Raw genomic sequence first — 17,951 nt, 5'->3', positions numbered from 1 at the left:
ATCACATTTATAGAGTCTGCCAGAGTGCTCAAACCATAGCATGATCTAGAAAAGAACATAGAGATTTTTGTGCTGAGCTATTACCTTTTTCAGGAGGGACGGCTGAGGATCTGCGAAATTAAATGACATCCCCAAAGCCAGACAACTACAAAACTGAGACCAGAATCTGGTTTTCCTGACTACTTGGGTAAAATTATAGCCTCTATATCACTCTGGTTTTTCCTCTTGGAGAATTCTAAAGAAACAGAATATATACACACATATATATGTAATTATATTGATATATGTAAAATAATCATTTATAATATGTGTACATGTGAGTAAAATAATTGTGAAACAAAAAACAATAATTAAGAACCATTATATTCAAAATAGATAGCTAGTGGGAAGCAGCCGCATAGCACAGGGAGATCAGCTGGGTTCTTTGTGACCACCTAGAGGGGTGGGATAGGGAGGATGGGAGGGAGACGCAAGAGAGAGGAGATTTGGGGATATGTGTATATGTATAGCTGATTCACTTTGTTATAAAGCAGAAACTAACACACCATTGTAAAGCAATTATACTCCAATAAAGATGTTAAAAAAAAAAAAGAACCATTATATTCAGTACATCTGTTTAGTTGTACTACCCTTAAAAAAATACAAGAGTAACTTTTAAAAATTACTCAATCTTGACATGACACTAAAGCACAGAATTATTTTTGGAGATAGTCTCAAATTTTTCCCAATCAAATAAATTGTCAAGAATATCCATTAAAATGTACAGGTAATAAAAGAGAGAATTTATATAATATTATAAAATTGGAAATTAATGATTCTAACACTCCTGTCTTAAACAGTGGGTTTATTAAGCTTATTAATGCAATAGATTTGCAGAATTAATTTTTTAAATCATAGTTTTAAAATGGCATTTAATTTGGTGACTTCTCTGGTCAATGAATTCTCAGGGACTTAAGAAACAAAACATAAAAATTTAATGTGAGTTGGATCTAAACTTTAAAGTTTTTGGAAGTGTTAGTTTTCAAAATAGAGACTTGTATATTTAGACTGCCTAATGTTTTGAAGGAATAATTGAAAACAGCAATCAGGTTCAATTATTGCGATACAATTTGAACCTAACTTGGAAAACTGTAGGCTTGCTTTTTAGGTCAGTTGCATCAGCTCATGAAAACAAGTCAGGTTCTCTTTCACTATCATTTTCCTTAGTATCATTTACCCATTATGAAAGGCTGCTTTGTTAGATGGTAGAGCTCATACACTATCAGTCAAACTCAGCTAGTTGGGAGGTTTGGCAAGGATCATTTTCCATGAAAATGCAACGTTTCTTTTTTATTTGTATGTGTGTAGTTTGACAAGCAATACAGAGAAAACCCTTATGTTGATGAATTTGGAAAGTCTAAATAATCTAGTCAAGTAATGCAGTTGTCCTAAAATGAAAAAGTGCTTGATTAGTTTAATAATATAAGTAGTATCTTAGGGCGGTCTTTCATTTTAAACAACTGTAACTTTTTGTTTGTTTGTAAAAGATAATAGTGTGTGGACTTGCAAAGACTTGTAAAATCACCTTCAGATTTTATAGTGTTGATGACTCATCTCACTTGGGGAAAAAAGGCCCTGGATAAACGTTAAAACTTGTACCATGTTGCAGGAGAGAAACCAGATGGTTCAGGCCTGTTAGATTAAACTACTTAGAATTCTAAAACAAAAGAGTAGTCTCAATGACTTTTTGAGTTTATGTTTTGATAACCTCAGAGGTCAGTCTGACCTCAATTCACTAAAGCAGACTGGTTCCAAGTTTCTTAGGCATGTACTGTGTGAACTTCAGATAAGGGAGCTTCCAAAACCACAATGCTCCATCAAAGAACTATGTGTGTGTTGGCTCAATCTGTGGTGTGGATGAAAAAGCAGATGAAGCCGAACATCTAAAAATTGCTTTAGGATCAGTTTATTTTGGGTATAAGATTGCTGTGCCCATAGACCTGGCTTTCATCACTTCAGCCCTAATCAGTAATGCTACCTAAGTTAAGAAGTTCACAAATGATTTTGATATAAAGTTTTTATGACTTTTAAATTGTAGAAGATGCTACATTACTTTTAGCAGGAACCACCCTTGCAAAATGATACATCATTTGTAAGATGAAAAACTACAGCGCAGAAAGAGGCAGCTACATGGAAATTGAGAGTGTGCTCTGGAGTCTGGATAGCTGATTCGGTCACTAGCTGCATGACCTTGGGCATCTTGCTTAAGTTTTTGTTTCTAAGCTGTCTCATTTGTAATGAAAGGATAACAATAATATCTCCTGCACTTGCTATTGTGAGGATTAAATGAGTTAATACACACGAAGTGCTTAGAACAATGCCCAGCACATGTAATTTCTCAGTAGAAGTTACTATTTTTTTTAAATTTATTTATTTATTTATTTATTTATTTTTGGCTGTGTTGGGTCTTCGTTTCTGTGCGAGGGCTTTCTCTAGTTGCGGCAAGCGGGGGCCGCTCTTCATCGCGGTGCGCGGGCCTCTCACTGTCGCGGCCTCTCTTGTTGCGGAGCACAGGCTCCAGACGCGCAGGCTCAGTAATGGTGGCTCACGGGCCTAGTTGCTCCGCGGCATGTGGGATCTTCCCAGACCAGGGCTCGAACCCGTGTCTCCTGCACCGGCAGGCAGATTCTCAACCACTGCGCCACCAGGGAAGCCCGAAGTTACTATTTTTAATATATTGAATTTAGATGGCTGAATGACAGGAAGCCACTGAAGAGAAAGTCAGGAAGACTGGATTCTAAACGTAGCCCTGCTGGCTCTGTCAGCTTGCTGACCTCCCACAGGGCATCCAAGTTCTCTTACCCTCAGTTTAAAGACTTTGAAAATTCCCAGCAAAAAATACGTATGTATTCGTAGTTTCTTCTGTAAAATGAGGGTGGGCTAGATAGCTTCTAGGATCACTTCCAGCTTTAAACATCTATGACTCTTGGATGAAAACAAGCATCCCAGTAGAGGAAAATGTAAGAAATGAATGCAGAAAATCCTACAGAGGGCTTTGCCCGTGCTCATATCCCATAGGGAACTCTTCTCCATCTGCTGTTAGTTTGACTAGGTCTCCTGTTTACGTCTCAGAATGTTCCCCATTGGAAAGACCTCTCCTGATTACTCAATCTAAAATCAGTCCTTGCTGTAAGGCCTGTTCTTTTCCTTCATAGCACTCACATTGTACATAACTATTATTTTTTAATAGTGTTCTTGTTTTTTTGTCTGTCTCTCCCACTAAATTGTATGCTTTTGGGGTTTTGGAATTACATCTGTTTTGATTACTTCTGTTGACCTAAAACAAATATACTGTCAGGCAATTCTCCAGCAAAGATGTGTTTATTCAGGATCAGAAGAGAATTGCAATTGGAGGTCTGTAACCATTATGAGTCATGCGCAAGTCCCCCAAAGGCAAGGGAAGGAGAGCGCTTTTATAAGGAAAAGGAAGTTGGGAGGGCTAAGTAAACAAAGATCCCATGGCTTCTCACTGCCTGAGTCTTTGCCATGGAAAGAAGAGGAGTTCTTCCTGTTGGGCTCTGCTATCCTTGCAGGTGTAAGAGCTCTCCTTTCTGGTCTCCCAAATCTATTTAATTGAAGTTTCTGTTAATTGATTTTTTACATTTCTTTATCCTCAGCACCTAAGAGGTTGGCACAAGCAGGTGCTCAATAGAGATTTTATTTTATTTATTTAAAAACTATGTTGAATGCCTACGATGTACAAGGCTTTGTTTTAGGTATTGGGGAAATAGTGGTGGATTAGACAAATACCTTGCTCTCAAGGGGCTTATATTTTAGTGTGAAGAATCAGATAGCAAACAAGGAAACAAATACACAAGAACATGTCATATAGAATTAAATGCTATGAAGAAAATATATCAGGGTAAAAGATGAACACCTTTACTAAAAGGAACAACAAAAGCAAAGGTGGGGATGTAAATTGTTGCAGCCACTATGAAAAACATCGAAGTTCCTCAAAAAATTAAAAATAGAACTACCATATGATTCAGCAATTCCACTTCTGGGTATTTATCTGAAGGGAACAAAAACACTAACTCAAAAAGATGCCCCATGTTCACTGCAGCATTATTTACAATTAGCCAAGACATGGAAACAACCTCAGTATCCATCGACAGATGAATGGATAAAAGAAAATGTGATATATAGAGATATATCTAGATATCTAGATATCTATCTATATCTATATCTATATATAAAGACCCAACCCTTCGTTGGGTCTTCCAGCATCTATTCTTGACCTTGACCTTCCAACTCATTTTTCATTTGCCCACCAGAGATGTCTTTCTAAAGTCATATTTATTCATGTTACTTTCCTGCTTAACATCTCTCCTTGACTCCCCGTCGGCTCTAACATTGCCCACAAAGCCCTTTCTGTCCCCCTCATTAGCTTTCAGCTTCATTCTCCACCATTTCTCCACAGGAATCTTTGGCTCTAGCCATACTGAGTTACCTAGTCTACTACTCAAGTATAAGACACTCTCTCCAGCCATTATGCCCTTTCTGTATAGGGTCCCCTTCTCTTCTTTGACTGGCTCACTCCTGTCTAGGCACAGCTCAGATGTCGTCTTTTCCAGAAAGGCTACCTTTGATCTTCTGTCCTCTCCCTTAGTCTTGGTTAGTTCCTCTTCATATGTATTCCCAGAGCCCCTGAAGCATTTCTTACTGTCTGTTATAACTGTCTATTTTCTGTTTTCCTCTTGGACTGTAAGAGCCTTGAGGACAGGGACAGTGGCTTACATGCTTTGAATTCATAACCCCTAGATGCTCAATAAATGTTGGTTGAATAAATGAATGGGAAATGATTTTTCCCCTTTCAGCCCCACTGCCACAAACTTGGTCTCATTCCCAGGAATTTCTTAATCATCAAATCCAATAGCTTATGCTCACTTCTTCCCTGTTCTTTGAGTAGCATTTGATTATGCTTCTTTTTTGAAATGCTCTTTTTTTGGAGGGGGGTGGTTCTATGGCATGACACGTCCTAGTCGTTTTCTCTGGGAATTATTTCTTTGTCCTCATGTTAGGTTTCTTGCTCTTCCCTCTCCCCCAGCTTCCTCACAGCACCTGTGGATATTGACCTTGGCCCCTTCTCTTTTCTCCATACTCTCACTAGATCTTGGCGAACACAGATTTTCAAACACCACTTGGTTATGTCAGTATAGATTTGCAATCATGATAGGGATGTTTTTAACTTCCCTACCATTTGGGAACTTTAACCTTTTAAATCTCAATGAATGTGAGGCCAGTTGTACTTTTGATGTGCTGCAATGTTGGGAGAGTGAGCTGGTGTTGGGGGGGAAGACAAATTTAATTTTAGATTCATTGAATTTGAAATGTCAACTGGACACTAAGTTAGAAGATCCTAGAAGTATCTGAGAAGTCATTAAGTCACAGAATCCTACATTTAGAACAACTTCTGAGTTATATGGTCTAACATTTCCCCCAGGACAGTATTCCTCACAGATAGTCTTAGAGTCTTAGGGGACAATGTAATAACACCCTCTTCCTTGTCTGAGTTTGGAAACAATTGGGAAGTAGACAGCTGGAGAGCTAAATATTATCTGATACAGATGGTAGGAAACCATGGCTTAAGACATTGACCAAGGTGACTTGCTAGTACTTTACACCTGCATCAGACAGACTTACCCTCAGTCACTGCACAGCCTGGACTTCCGCAGCCCTCCCTCAGGCTGCTGAGGGCAGCCAGGAGGCATGCATTTGCTTTCGAGTCAGGGCAGAGTGGAGCGGGAGCTGAACTGTAGGCCTGGTTATTTCTCCCAAATTCGCCAGTCAGGTACATCCCTCCTCTTCTCCTGGGGAGATGTGAGGGGTGGAGACAGAGCCCTGGAGTGTTACTGAAGTGCTTTCAGATGGGAATATGAGGCCAAGAAAATGAAGCATCTCCAGTAATAGTAACGTGTATCCAGCCTCTGGTCTAACGCTTTCTGTGCTTGAGAGGCTGTTGACTTTGGGGTGCATTCTGTTCCCTTTTGGGGAGGAGTAGGTATGTAATTAGCAAGTTGTTTCTCATATCAAAGCAGAGAAAGCAGCTTCCCAAGCACCTTTTGTCCCTAGTTGTTTCTGCTGCATCCACAAGGAATAAGAACAAATTTGTCAATTCTTAAACATAGCTATGATTTTATTTTCTAGTACCTATGTGGTTACAAATTCCCAGTTCAGTCAACTGTTTATTCTTCTCTCACAGTTTCTAGTCTCAACTCTTCCCTCCTCCACTCCTGCTACTATCTTGGTTGCCATTTTCTGAGAATTCTCTATTTGTAGGTCCCTCATAGAGTGGTATGGACCATGTTTTCTCTCCACCCTGAATGGGCCCAACTTTCTAAATACAGGGGAGCTCTCCAGGTAAATAGGTGGCCTGGATCGCTCTGTACTTTTATACTCAGCTCCCTCCTTATCCTGGTCCTGAGGTTTCCCTTCAAGTAGCAGTGTGAGAGAAAACGACACTAGACAATGTGAATATTCACTCATGTGACTTACTACTCAACACTGAGTCAGATGAGAACCAGTGGGAGTAGCAGCACCCAGAGTGGGTCTTGTGCACCCAGGTTCAAGTTAATCCTTTTACATGGAAAGCTCTGTCTCCCAGATAGAGATATCCAGGTCATTTAAGGCTCTGACCAGTTATGGTTTTATTCAGAGCTTGAGGATTTCCTCATAATGCTATTTGCATCATGAAGGTATCCTTTGCCAGAGTAATAGGGTGTGGAGAATGCACCATGCTGAGACCCTCAACCCCATGGGGTCTGATCCACACTGTGTTCCTGGCTGCTGTTACTTTTGTGGTTAAAAAATGTAAATCACTCCATATTCCTGCCTCTGCCCCTTTGTTTTGTCTTTCTAATTTCCATACAACATGGCTTATCTGTTTGGTTTTTCCTGAGCCTTCTAATTTATCTTCTATTTTCACTACCTAATTTTTTTTTGAATTTTATTTTATTTATTTTTTATACAGCAGGTTCTTACTGGTTATCTATTTTATACATATTAGTGTATTCATATCAATCCCAATCTCCCAATTCATCACACCACCACCACCAACCCCCTGCCACTTTCCCCCCTGGTGTCCATACGTTTGTTCTCTACATTTGTGTCTCTATATCTGCCCTGCAAACCGGTTCATCTGTACCATTTTTCTAGGTTCCACATATAAGCATTAATACACAATATTTGTTTTTCTCTTTCACTATCTAATCTTCATGCCTGCCTGCCTCTCTTCTCCTATGCAATGGCTGTCTCCTCCAATCAGTACTTCACACTCAACAGTGCCAAAGTTAGAAGAAATATTCCAAGTGTGATTTGATCAGGGCAGCATCCAGTGCAAGTATCACCTCCTTTAAAATGGACATTCCTGAAGCCCATCTTTGCTCCCACTTTTCCACTGAAGTTGTGCTAGCTAGACTCTCCATTGACCTTCAACAGCTGATTAAAATGTTATGACTTTATTGACCTTTCTGTGACCTGACATGGATGACAACTTCTTTAGCACTAAATCTCTCTCTAAATGCAAATCAAAACTACAATGAGGTACCACCACCAGTCACAATGGCCATCATTAAAAAGTCTACCAATAACAAATGCTGGAGAGGGTGTGGAGAAAAGGGAATCCTCCTACACTGTTGGTGGGAATGTAAGATGGTGCAGCCACTATGGAGAACAGTATGGAGGTTCCCCAGAAAACTAAAAACAGAATTACCATATGATCCAGCAGTCCCTCCTAGGCACATATCCAGACAAAACTGTAATTCAAACAGATACATGCACCCCTATGTTCATAGCAGCACTATTCACAATAGCCAAGACATGGAAACAACCTAAATGTCCATCGACAGATGAATGGATAAAGAAGATGTGGTACATATATATAGTGGAATACTACTCAGCCATAAAAAAGAATGAAATAATGCCATTTACAGCAACATGGATGCAACTAGAGATTATCAACTAAGTGAAGTGAGTCAGAAAGAGAAAGACAAACACCATATGATATCAGTTATATGTGGAATCTAAATGACACAAATGAAACTATCTATGAAACAGAAACGGAATCATGGACATAGCGAACAGACTTGTGGTTGCCAAGGGGCAGGAGGGTGTGGGAGGGATGGAGTGGGAGGTTAGGGTTAGCAGATGTAAGCTTTTATGTATAGAATGGATAAGCAATAAGGTCCTACTGTATAGCACAGAGAACTATATTCCATATCCTATGATGAACCATAATGGAAAAGAATATTAAAAATGTATATATATATGTATAAGTGAATCACTTTGCTGTACAGCAGAAATTAACAGAACATTGTAAATCTAAAATACTTCAATTAAAAAATTATTGAAGAAAAATCTCTCTTTAAACTCAGCCTCAGTGACAACACTCCCTCCTGGTTTTCTGTCCACCTCTCTGAACATTCCTTTTAAGATTCCTCTAGAGGTAATGTGTTCCTATTCACTTCTTGTATGATAGTATTTGTAAAGGCTACATCATTGCTTCTTTGATCTTCTCATTCCATCCTCAATCTCTGGGTGATTTCAAATACATGCTTTAGGTTATATGCTGTTTACTCCTGACTTTCAAATCTATATATCTCCAGCCAGCTTTCTCTTCTGAGACCCAGGCCACTATCAGCAATACCTGCTGAGTACCTCTACCTGAATGTTCCACAGAATCTACCCCTAGCTTGTCCAACTTAAAGACATCACCTCCCTACTGCCCTTGGGGGACTTCTCCCCACCCCTCCATATTCCTGGCCTTTCTTGGTAAACAGTATCATCACTTGTCACCCAAATCTTAACTGTGAGGGTCATCCTAAACTTCCCCTTTTATTTTTATTCTCCACATCCAATTAGTGATTAGCAAACGATACCCATTCAAGATGTTTTTCCACATAAGAATAAAAATATAAAATGGGATTCACATTTTTTTCAAATTTTGCCATATAATGGGTCTCATATTTTTTATTGCACTATTTTAAATCCACAGAATTCATATTTGTATAAAATGCAACCATACCACACTAAGAACTATGTTACGGTTTTTACCACAAGTTATCTCATGTAATTCTCCTAAAAGCTTTGTGAATTTGGCATTATATTTTCTTTTTTGCAAATAAACGAAACGATGCTTGGAAAGTAGGTTAAATCGCAGTGGTATGGTTGGGATTGGTCTGAGTCTGTCTGACTGAACAAGTCCTTTAAACTTTGTAGAGTGTGAATTATACTCCCTAATATTTGGATGAAAATAAATGTCATATTTATTTATTCCCCTATGTCAGGTCAGTCTGCTACATGTCCCCACCCATTTGGCAGCCAGTAAAGTCAATCTCAATCATGAAATGTAATCCTAATCCCCCTTGGCCCCTGCTCCTTGGTTGTGCAAGAGTCTTAGAGGTCTCTTAGAACCCAAGTACCCAAGAAGAGCACTGGACTTGAGCCCACCAAGTCCAGTGCTGGCCACCACACCTGTGCTTCCTAAGTTGATTCAGTCCCTTGAAGGCAGGAGGCTCCACAGTTTCTGAACCAAGCTTGGACACAGGGATTTTTACCACGGCACTCAAGGCAGGCTTTTTAGAGGTCAGTTGCTGTGGCCTTCAGAGGGCTCCCATTAGGGGGCCTGTCACCTCTTAGGAGGGTTGGCATGGGAATGCAGCACAGATGTCTGCCATAAGCTCCCATTCTTTCCCTAAGTGGTGAAATCAGGAATTGAGGTAGGGTATGTTTGAATCTAAGTCTTGTTTTTTCCTCTACTACATCATAATGCCTGTCCTTGAACTTGTGTTGAACAAAACTGCTGAGGTCTTTTTTATCTGAACTGCTGGCCAGCAGTTTTACTTTATGTCACTGCTATTCTCAACCTAAACACAGCAGTTCCTGTTATTCCTGTTCAATTTCATCTTGTTGATTTTGGTTCTAATTCCAATATTCAGTGACTTAGCTATGTCGTACAGCCTGTGGAATTCACTGCTTTGATAAACATGATGCTTACAGTCTTATCAATGGTAAAAAAATGCTGAACAAAAATCCTGTCTACTCTTCCTTTCTGGGGCTCATTCTGCTGCCCTGAGCTGTAAGATGCCTCTCTGGCTTTGCTTTTTTGTGTTTTTAAAATCAGTTTTCTATCCCTATTTTCCACAAGACCTTGTATTGTATGGAAAGTGGGCGTGGTTTATATGCTGGTGGGACACTTAACCAGGATCACGACCACCAGGGTGGTGCTAGTTCTGGGTGGAGTGAGGGGAAGACTGTTCCATAGCTGACTGTGGTAGAGAATGGTCTTCAGAGGATTTGGCCAAACAGCCACAGCCAGGCCAGGTAGTGAGCATGGATGAATTCCCATCTCGTGAGAGCCCTGCAGGTGCGTAGAACACAGGGATCAGGGTATGGCAGCTGTCAACATGTGGTGCCCATGGCGACAGGCAGGTGATGAGGGACAGGTGGTCAGGCAGACACGGAGGGTCTGTATACAGAGCTAAGGGACCAGAACAAGCAATGGAGGACCCCAATTCAGGTGAGGGTTGCCAGAGTTAGCAAGTAAAAATACAGGATGCCCAATTAAATTTAAATTTCAGGTAAAGTTTTCTTTTCCTTTGTAGTATAACTTTGCCCTGTACAATATGTGGCACATACTTATACTAAAAATTTATTATTTGTTTATGTAAATTCAAACTTAATTGGGCATCCTGTATGTTATGTAGCAAGCCTAATCCAGGTAGAACTGGAAAATGGTGTAGAGTTAGGTCCCTCTATCTTTGGACTAGGATAACAATGGACACATAACAGGGGTCTTCTAAGAATTAAAATGAAATGCCTAGCACAGAGGAAGTGCACAATAAATGTAAATGCCCTTTCCACCTTCACACAAGCTTCTTTCCGTTCTTATTGAAAGTGTAGCATTAAAATTTTGATTAGGTAGTTGTCATAAATAAAATATCATATAAGCCGTAAGAATGAACAAACTCTTTGAGGGAGAGAATTTTTAAAAATTTGCTGGTGCCTAAGGGTGAGCCTTGGGAAATACGCATGATTTAAGAAAAGGCAGGGAAGCCAACTGGGGACTGTTATGGTTAATTTTATGTGTCAACTTGAATGGGCCATGGGGTGCCCAGATATGTGGCTAATCATTATTTCTGGGTGTGTCTGTAAGGATGTTTTTGGATGAGATTAACATTTGAATTAGCTCACTGAGTAAAGCAGATGGCTCTCCCCAGTGTGAGTGGGTGTCATACAAGCCATTGAAGGCCGAATAGCCAGCTTGCCAACTGCAGAGCTTCGACTTCTCAGCTTCCATAATTGTGGGAGCCAATTCCTTATTGTGTGTGTGTGTGTGTGTGTGTGTGTGTGTGTGCATGCATATGTATATATCCTATTGTTTCCCTAGACTAATAGAAAAATGGAGAGAGCAGAGAACCAGGGTGGAGAGTCAGGGAAAAACCAGGATAATGTGGCATCTTGGAAGCTGTGAGGATAGAGAATTTACATTAAAAAAACAAAAATGAGGTTCACAGTAAATGGTTAATGTCACTGTCTTTCTGGAGCTAAAAGAAGGTCCTAAAGAAAAAGTTCTTGACTTTAGTTTCTAAAAGGGTAATATTTGTTAAATCTGATTAATGGATATGTGCTTATTATTAATTTCTTTCTTCCTCTAGATGCTTAAATGTTTCATAATATTTTACTTTGCTTTGATCTGAATTTCCCAAACTTATTTGGTCACATAATTATTTTTTCCTACCAAATATTTTTTAATATTTTAAGTAACACTTGTGGAAATATTGGTCTATATGTCCCTGGGATCTAACTATTGAATGTCAGGCTATAACCACCAAACCATAGTTCAGACCCATATGGAACTTATTATATTCAAAACAATATTTTGACTTTTAATGGCATTTGGGAATCATAGTAGAATGTTTTTTAGGATACTGTCTCCTAGAGAGCATATATCTCCTTTGAGAATAAGTTTAAGTTAGGGAGAAATAGAAGAAAGATACAGAGTGAAAAACTCACATTAATTTATTATTTTTCCTTAAGATTCTATATACATGAGAAGAAGCTCACAGTTTTTAGAATATCTACCATTTTATACATCAGAAATACTGCATTAAAAACACAAATAGCTTCTCTAGAATGTCCTACTTTGGGTAAGCAGAACAAGATAGTTGCTACGAATGGTCCAGGAATTGAAATAATATTTAAATTTTTTAAAGATTAAGTTTAAATAGAACATGCAATTTAGCCATGGAAGCAGATTAATTGTTAAGTGTTCTACTCTTGGGAGTTCTATTTCTAATGGGATATGGTTAAATTTTCCTCTGTTTGGAAGGGAAAGTGTTGTTATATTTTTTGACATTAGATGTTGTGCAAAAAGGAATGGTTAGTTTAAACAGGGAACAGAAAACTCTTGACCTTGTACTGGTAAAAGTTCCATTTTGATTTTGGATGAGGAGAATGACTTCATTAAACAATTGAGGTTTACTTTCAAACAAATTTTTTCTTCAAGTAAATGGGTGTTTGCAGAATTTTGACACAAATATCTCTTAGGAGAATTTGTCAGAAAAATGGTGAAAGTCTTTTCATACTGTCAAGTAGTTTATGATTGGAAAATGTCCAATAATTATGAGGCTTTGGAAAAATATTCAAAATAGAGGTTATACGGTGAGGATTAAAATTTATGCTGAAAGGTGTTTTATGACTCATTCTATTCTAGGCAGGTGGCAGTCAGGTGAGAACAATATATCATTCTAGAATGGGGTAAAGTTTCAGTGGAAATTGTGTAGGGAAATGAATCCTAAATTTAGAAAATCAAAGTATGAATCTGAGCTCTGGATAACTGTGTGTTATGGACTGAATGTTTGTGCCCCTACCAAATTCATACGTTGAAGTATTAACTCCCAATGAGATGGTTAGGAAGTAGGATCTTGGGGAGATAATTAGGTTTAGAAGAGGTCATGAGGGTAGATGCCCCATAATGGGATTGCTGCCCTTAGAAGAAGAGGAAGAGACACCAGAGCTTCCTTTCTTTACCATGTGAGGACACAACAAGAAGGCAGTTGTCTACAAGCCAGGAAAAAAGCCCTTACCAAGAACCAAATCTGCCAGTGCTTTGATACTGGACTTCCCAGCCTCCAGAACTGTGAGAAATAAATGTCTGTTGTTCAAGCCACTCAGTCTATGGTATTTTGTTATAGTAGCCTGAGCTGACTGAGACATTGTGTAACCTACAGCATGTAATTTAATCTCTTTGACCTTCAGTTTCCTGATTTGTATAATGGGGATAAAGCTGATGTGAGCTATAATGTTTGCAAATGAGCCTACCAATACTAAACCAATACTAAACAATCCCACTGGTAGACAGTCAATGGTGGAATGGACCCAAGAGGTTTATTCTGACATTTAAAAGCACTTATGCCTAAGCTGCCTAATGATGACCTCGATTACTAGTGAATGTTTAAATATATTCACATTCTAACAGAACTCTATTTTTAATCTCTGGGAATTGTGAAAACTGGCCCTTTTGAGGCAAAGCAGTGTTGCCAAAAAAGATCTTTGGGGATTTTTCATTTCTTGTCCCTAAATTTGGCTCTATTTGTTCTGATTAACCAGGACACAGGTTGCCCTCAGGACAGGGGTGACAAGAAACAAATAGGGTTAAGAATTTGGCTTGCCCCAAGGGATCTTGCAGATGCCATAGCTCTTTTAGGTTAAGTCCCAGAAGACCCACCAAGCTGGGCCCATCTTGGGAGTGCTGAGGATGGGGATGGTCTACAGCAAGGGTGGCAAACTGTGGCCTATGGGACAAACCTGCCCACCACCACCTATTTTTGTATGAGTTTCTAACTAAAAATAGTTTTTACATTTTCAGATGTTAAATAAAAAAGACCATTCATCTTTTGGTGATTTGTTGTTCAGTGAGTTGAGGACATTTCCTCTTGGCCCACAAAGTCAAAATATTTACTCTTTGGCCCTTTTTAGAAAATGTTTGCTGACCCCTGGTCTAGCAATAACCTAGAAATACTATAGGTCAGTGAGTAAGACCCAGGAAATCAAAGAGGTGGTGAAAGCGTCCTGAAGCTAAAGGTGTTTGCTCCCTACTTTGATGATCTGTTGGGTGGTGGACTGGCAAGATGTTTGCTGCTGAATAGTCAATCCCTCCCCTCTTTCTTGTTAACAGAACCTTGATTTGGTTCAAGAGTCCACTCTGCATGAGCTTCAGGGGATGATTCTCCTGCTTCTAGCCTCCCCTATTTATCTAGTTGTGTATAATCGAAAACCATGATTTCCCACCAATACCCAATTCCAGTGTAACACTACAGGGTTCATTCTAGTTTTCTTCCTTTCCACACTCTTCCTTTTCACCCTTCTCCTAGAGGGAGAAACCTGGCTCCCAATTTCCTAGCCTTTTAAGTTGATCTATCCACCTCTTCCCCATATGTACCAATCTCCTACCGTCACGGCCTCCTTTCCTGTGCAAGTACCACCCTCCTTACACTCTTCTGGTTCTGACATTCCACACAGGCCAGTCCCTCATCTCAAGAATCGATGTGCTTCTCACACCACTAAGCTCCATCTCCCCCCCAACCCCCCCAGGGTGACCACCTGCCTTATCTCTCCTGGGGTCCCCATTGCTTGACTAGATCACCTTCCTGTGCACTTGGGCTCTAAGCCCTGTGCCAGGCCAGCTTCCTCATGCTGTTGGTGCCCCACCTCCGACACCATGCCCTCACCCCTCACCCCTGCCTCACTTGGATGCCCGCCTCCCCCACTGAAGCTCAAACATCCACACTGGGTAGCCCTCCTAAGTGGACACCCTCCTCTGGGAGCGGCTATTACTCACATTCCACTCAGAGGCCTACTGTGTTAGTCCCACCTAATAGGTTTAGAAAGAGGAAGGGTTTGGGTTTTCACATCCCTCCATCGTTCTTTTATTCTCGGGCAGAGGACCAGGCCTACCTGAAGGTTGTGATATAGACTTTGGCACATTATGTGTAATGGACCAAAACTGAACCTTTAATTTTTATTATATCTTATTTCCATCAAGAGGAAGGATCTTTTCCATTTCTCCAGCTTTGAGGTATGGTCTCTTGGTTTAGAGCTCACTAACAGACTCACCTACTCAGTCACTGGATAGAGGTACCAGTGAGTGGTACCTGACTTAGCTTAGTGGAAATCAGCCTTTCACAGGCGTGTTTTTCTCATTTCTACTTTTTCTCTTGTATAAACCTCAAGAAATACAGATATCTTGACCTGAAGGGAATCCCTCTTCAGCTTTACCAAGCAACTTGAATATACAGGCCTTGCAGAATGACTTGGCCAGCATGCACGTTACAGCATTTTGTAAACCGAGTGCTATACAGTTGCTCAGGAGGCATTGCTACAGTTATTTGATGGTGCACACTGTCGCATAATTCTGTGATGCATAAATCGTGTCTGATTTAGAAGATTTATACTGTAACATTTTTCCCCTCCAGTGCCAATAGTGTCTGGACTTATTTTTGTTTGGTTTCCACTGTGCTTACAGCAAGAACTCCCACATGAAATGCATTACTATCCAGGCAATCTAACAAATAAGTAGGGAGTGCTGGTATTACTAGAGAATAGATTTAATTCTCATGAAGTTCTTTTTTTTTTAAGAGCTGTTTTGTCTTGGAAAGCAAGGAATTACAAAATCTTAGAATAACAGAATCTTTGTCTAGGAGGAACTTAAAGTTCATCTCTTCCAACAGTATCTCCTTGGTAACACACTCAATGTTCTATCATAGTCAGTAAGCAGACATCCTTCCTAGTCAGCCCACTTCATTTTAGCTCTTCCCTGATCCTTCTCCCTGCTCTTATGTGGAACACATGTGCTGATATGTGTTCCAATACCAATCGAACACCACAGAGGGCTAGAGAATATATTTAATTCTCACCATGACCATTATACATTCTTTTCTTTTGGAACTTGCTTGCTTGGGAGAGCAGAGAATTACAAAATCCTAAAATCATAGAGTCTTTGTGCTAGAAGGGACTAGCCTAGAGGACTTTCCTTACATAAAGCTGAAACCTGTCAGCTGTTGATTTCCTCTCAGGGATGCTAGTTCTATCATTTGAGGTCAAAATGAAAATATCTGTTGTACACCTGGTGCTTCAGCTTACTGTCAACATTTCATAGTCTCCCATCCCAGGAACCATTCCTGGTCTCTTGCAAGTGTCACTCATTACCACGTGAGTCAGGAGGAGTGAGGAGGGGGCATTAAGTGTGAAAGGTCTCAGACTCTAGGTAGACTCTTCTTCCAGCTGCTGCCATATTCCTTAGCTGGGATCATATACCACCAGCACCTGTTTTGACTGCTTAGGAGGCAGAGCAGGCTTCCTTGAACTTGTGAATTCTTTTTCTTTTGTTCTCCCCCTACTAGGGGTGCGAGGTTCTTCTCTCCTATTTTGTCTTCTTTGTTACATCCCTCCAATTCCCTTGTGATATGGGCTTTCATTTCTCTAGCTCACCTCACTATGTTTTCACGACCACTAGGTGTTCTTTCCTCTCCTAAAGATCCCAACTCCACCTGGCACATAGTGGGTACTGACTGATACATATTAAATAGGAAGACTGAATAGCCTCATACTTGATACTTATATATAGTTTCATGGTATTAAGTTTTCTTAAAACTTCGCTTTTTATTCTCTGTCACATCTTGTCAGTTTTTTTGCTGTTGTTGTTAGAATCCCTTGCATAGAATAACCACACAGTAATTTTCTATGGAATTGAATTAGAAATCCACACTCACCTGCCCTGATGTTCTTCCCAGGTTTCCATGTTGGCAACAGCCCCTGTTCCTTGTGGAGTTATTTTCCGTTTTTCCAAGTGTAAACGCATATGAATGTTTTAGAACTCTCAATATATATTGCACAACAATGGCATGACTCCCTAGGAGAAAGTGTAAGTTTATGGTAATTGCACTTAAATTCTTTACAAAAATTTATTCCACACTGAGATGTGGAAAACCTGCCTCTTAAATATTTCTGGGTAATGTTCTATAGAATTAGTGAGGTATGATTGTCATAGAGCAGGTGCTTAACAATAAGTGTTAAATGAACTAGTGAATAAATTAATACCACATATTGGAAATGGCATTATATGGTCTTTTTCTATTAGCCCCTTGCTTTTCTACTAGGTAGACAAGAATGCAGGAATGCCTTTCATATAAAAGTCTGTCTCTTGGGGGTTTCCCTGGTGGCGCAGTGGTTGAGAATCTGCCTGCCAATGCAGGGGACACGGGTTCGAGCCCTGGTCTGGGAAGATACCACATGCCACGGAGCGACTAGGCCCGTGAGCCACAATTGCTGAGCCTGCGCGTCTGGAGCCTGTGCTCCGTTCGCAACAAGAGAGGCCGCGATAGTGAGGCCCGCGCACCGCGATGAAGAGTGGCCCCCACTTGCCGCAACTAGAGAAAGCCCTCGCACAGAAACGAAGACCCAACACAGTCATAAATAAATAAATAAAATTAAAAAAAAAAAAAAAGTCTGTCTCCATTTTTGCACCTGGATGATGGGTACAATCCAGTTAGAAATGGACTTTCTTTTGGTTATAAATAATATTCTGTTAGAATTCTCATTTAAAAGTAATTTAATTACATGATATGGGAAAAATAAACCTTTTAAACTTAACATTAAAGATCACACAATGGCAATACAATTGGAAGTCTAGTTTTAACGATCTGGCCATGAATCACAACAGTAATCATAAAATTTTCAGTATGGAAGAGGCTTTGGGAGATTATCTCATCAAAGACCCTCATTTTGCAGATGTGGAAATGGACTCAGGGAAGTTAGGTAATTGAAATGAGTAGTATCACTCCAAAATTCATGTCCAACCAGAGCCTTAGAATGTGACCTTGTTTGAAAATAGATGTAATTAGCTAAGATAACAT

At 39.9% G+C, this 17,951-nt stretch overlaps 2 protein-coding genes across 2 annotated transcripts in view; one reads left to right on the top strand and one right to left on the bottom strand.

Moving 5' to 3' along the window:
- FBXL13 (F-box and leucine rich repeat protein 13) overlaps positions 1-17,951 on the top strand; it is a 165,435-nt gene that overhangs the window by 21,306 nt on the left and 126,178 nt on the right. The window lies entirely within an intron of this gene.
- Positions 1-17,951, bottom strand: part of LRRC17 (leucine rich repeat containing 17) — a 99,511-nt gene that overhangs the window by 34,213 nt on the left and 47,347 nt on the right. Inside the window, exon 7 of the mRNA XM_036863665.1 lies at positions 16,809-16,948. The gene's annotated coding sequence lies outside the window, so the exon portion shown is untranslated. The remainder of the gene's footprint in view (positions 1-16,808; positions 16,949-17,951) is intronic.

The sequence above is a fragment of the Balaenoptera musculus genome, chromosome 9 (assembly GCF_009873245.2).
Source record: "Balaenoptera musculus isolate JJ_BM4_2016_0621 chromosome 9, mBalMus1.pri.v3, whole genome shotgun sequence".
Taxonomy (NCBI): domain Eukaryota; kingdom Metazoa; phylum Chordata; class Mammalia; order Artiodactyla; family Balaenopteridae; genus Balaenoptera; species Balaenoptera musculus.
The sequence above is the reverse complement of the archived record's forward strand: the minus strand, read 5'-3'. Positions and strand labels throughout refer to the sequence as shown.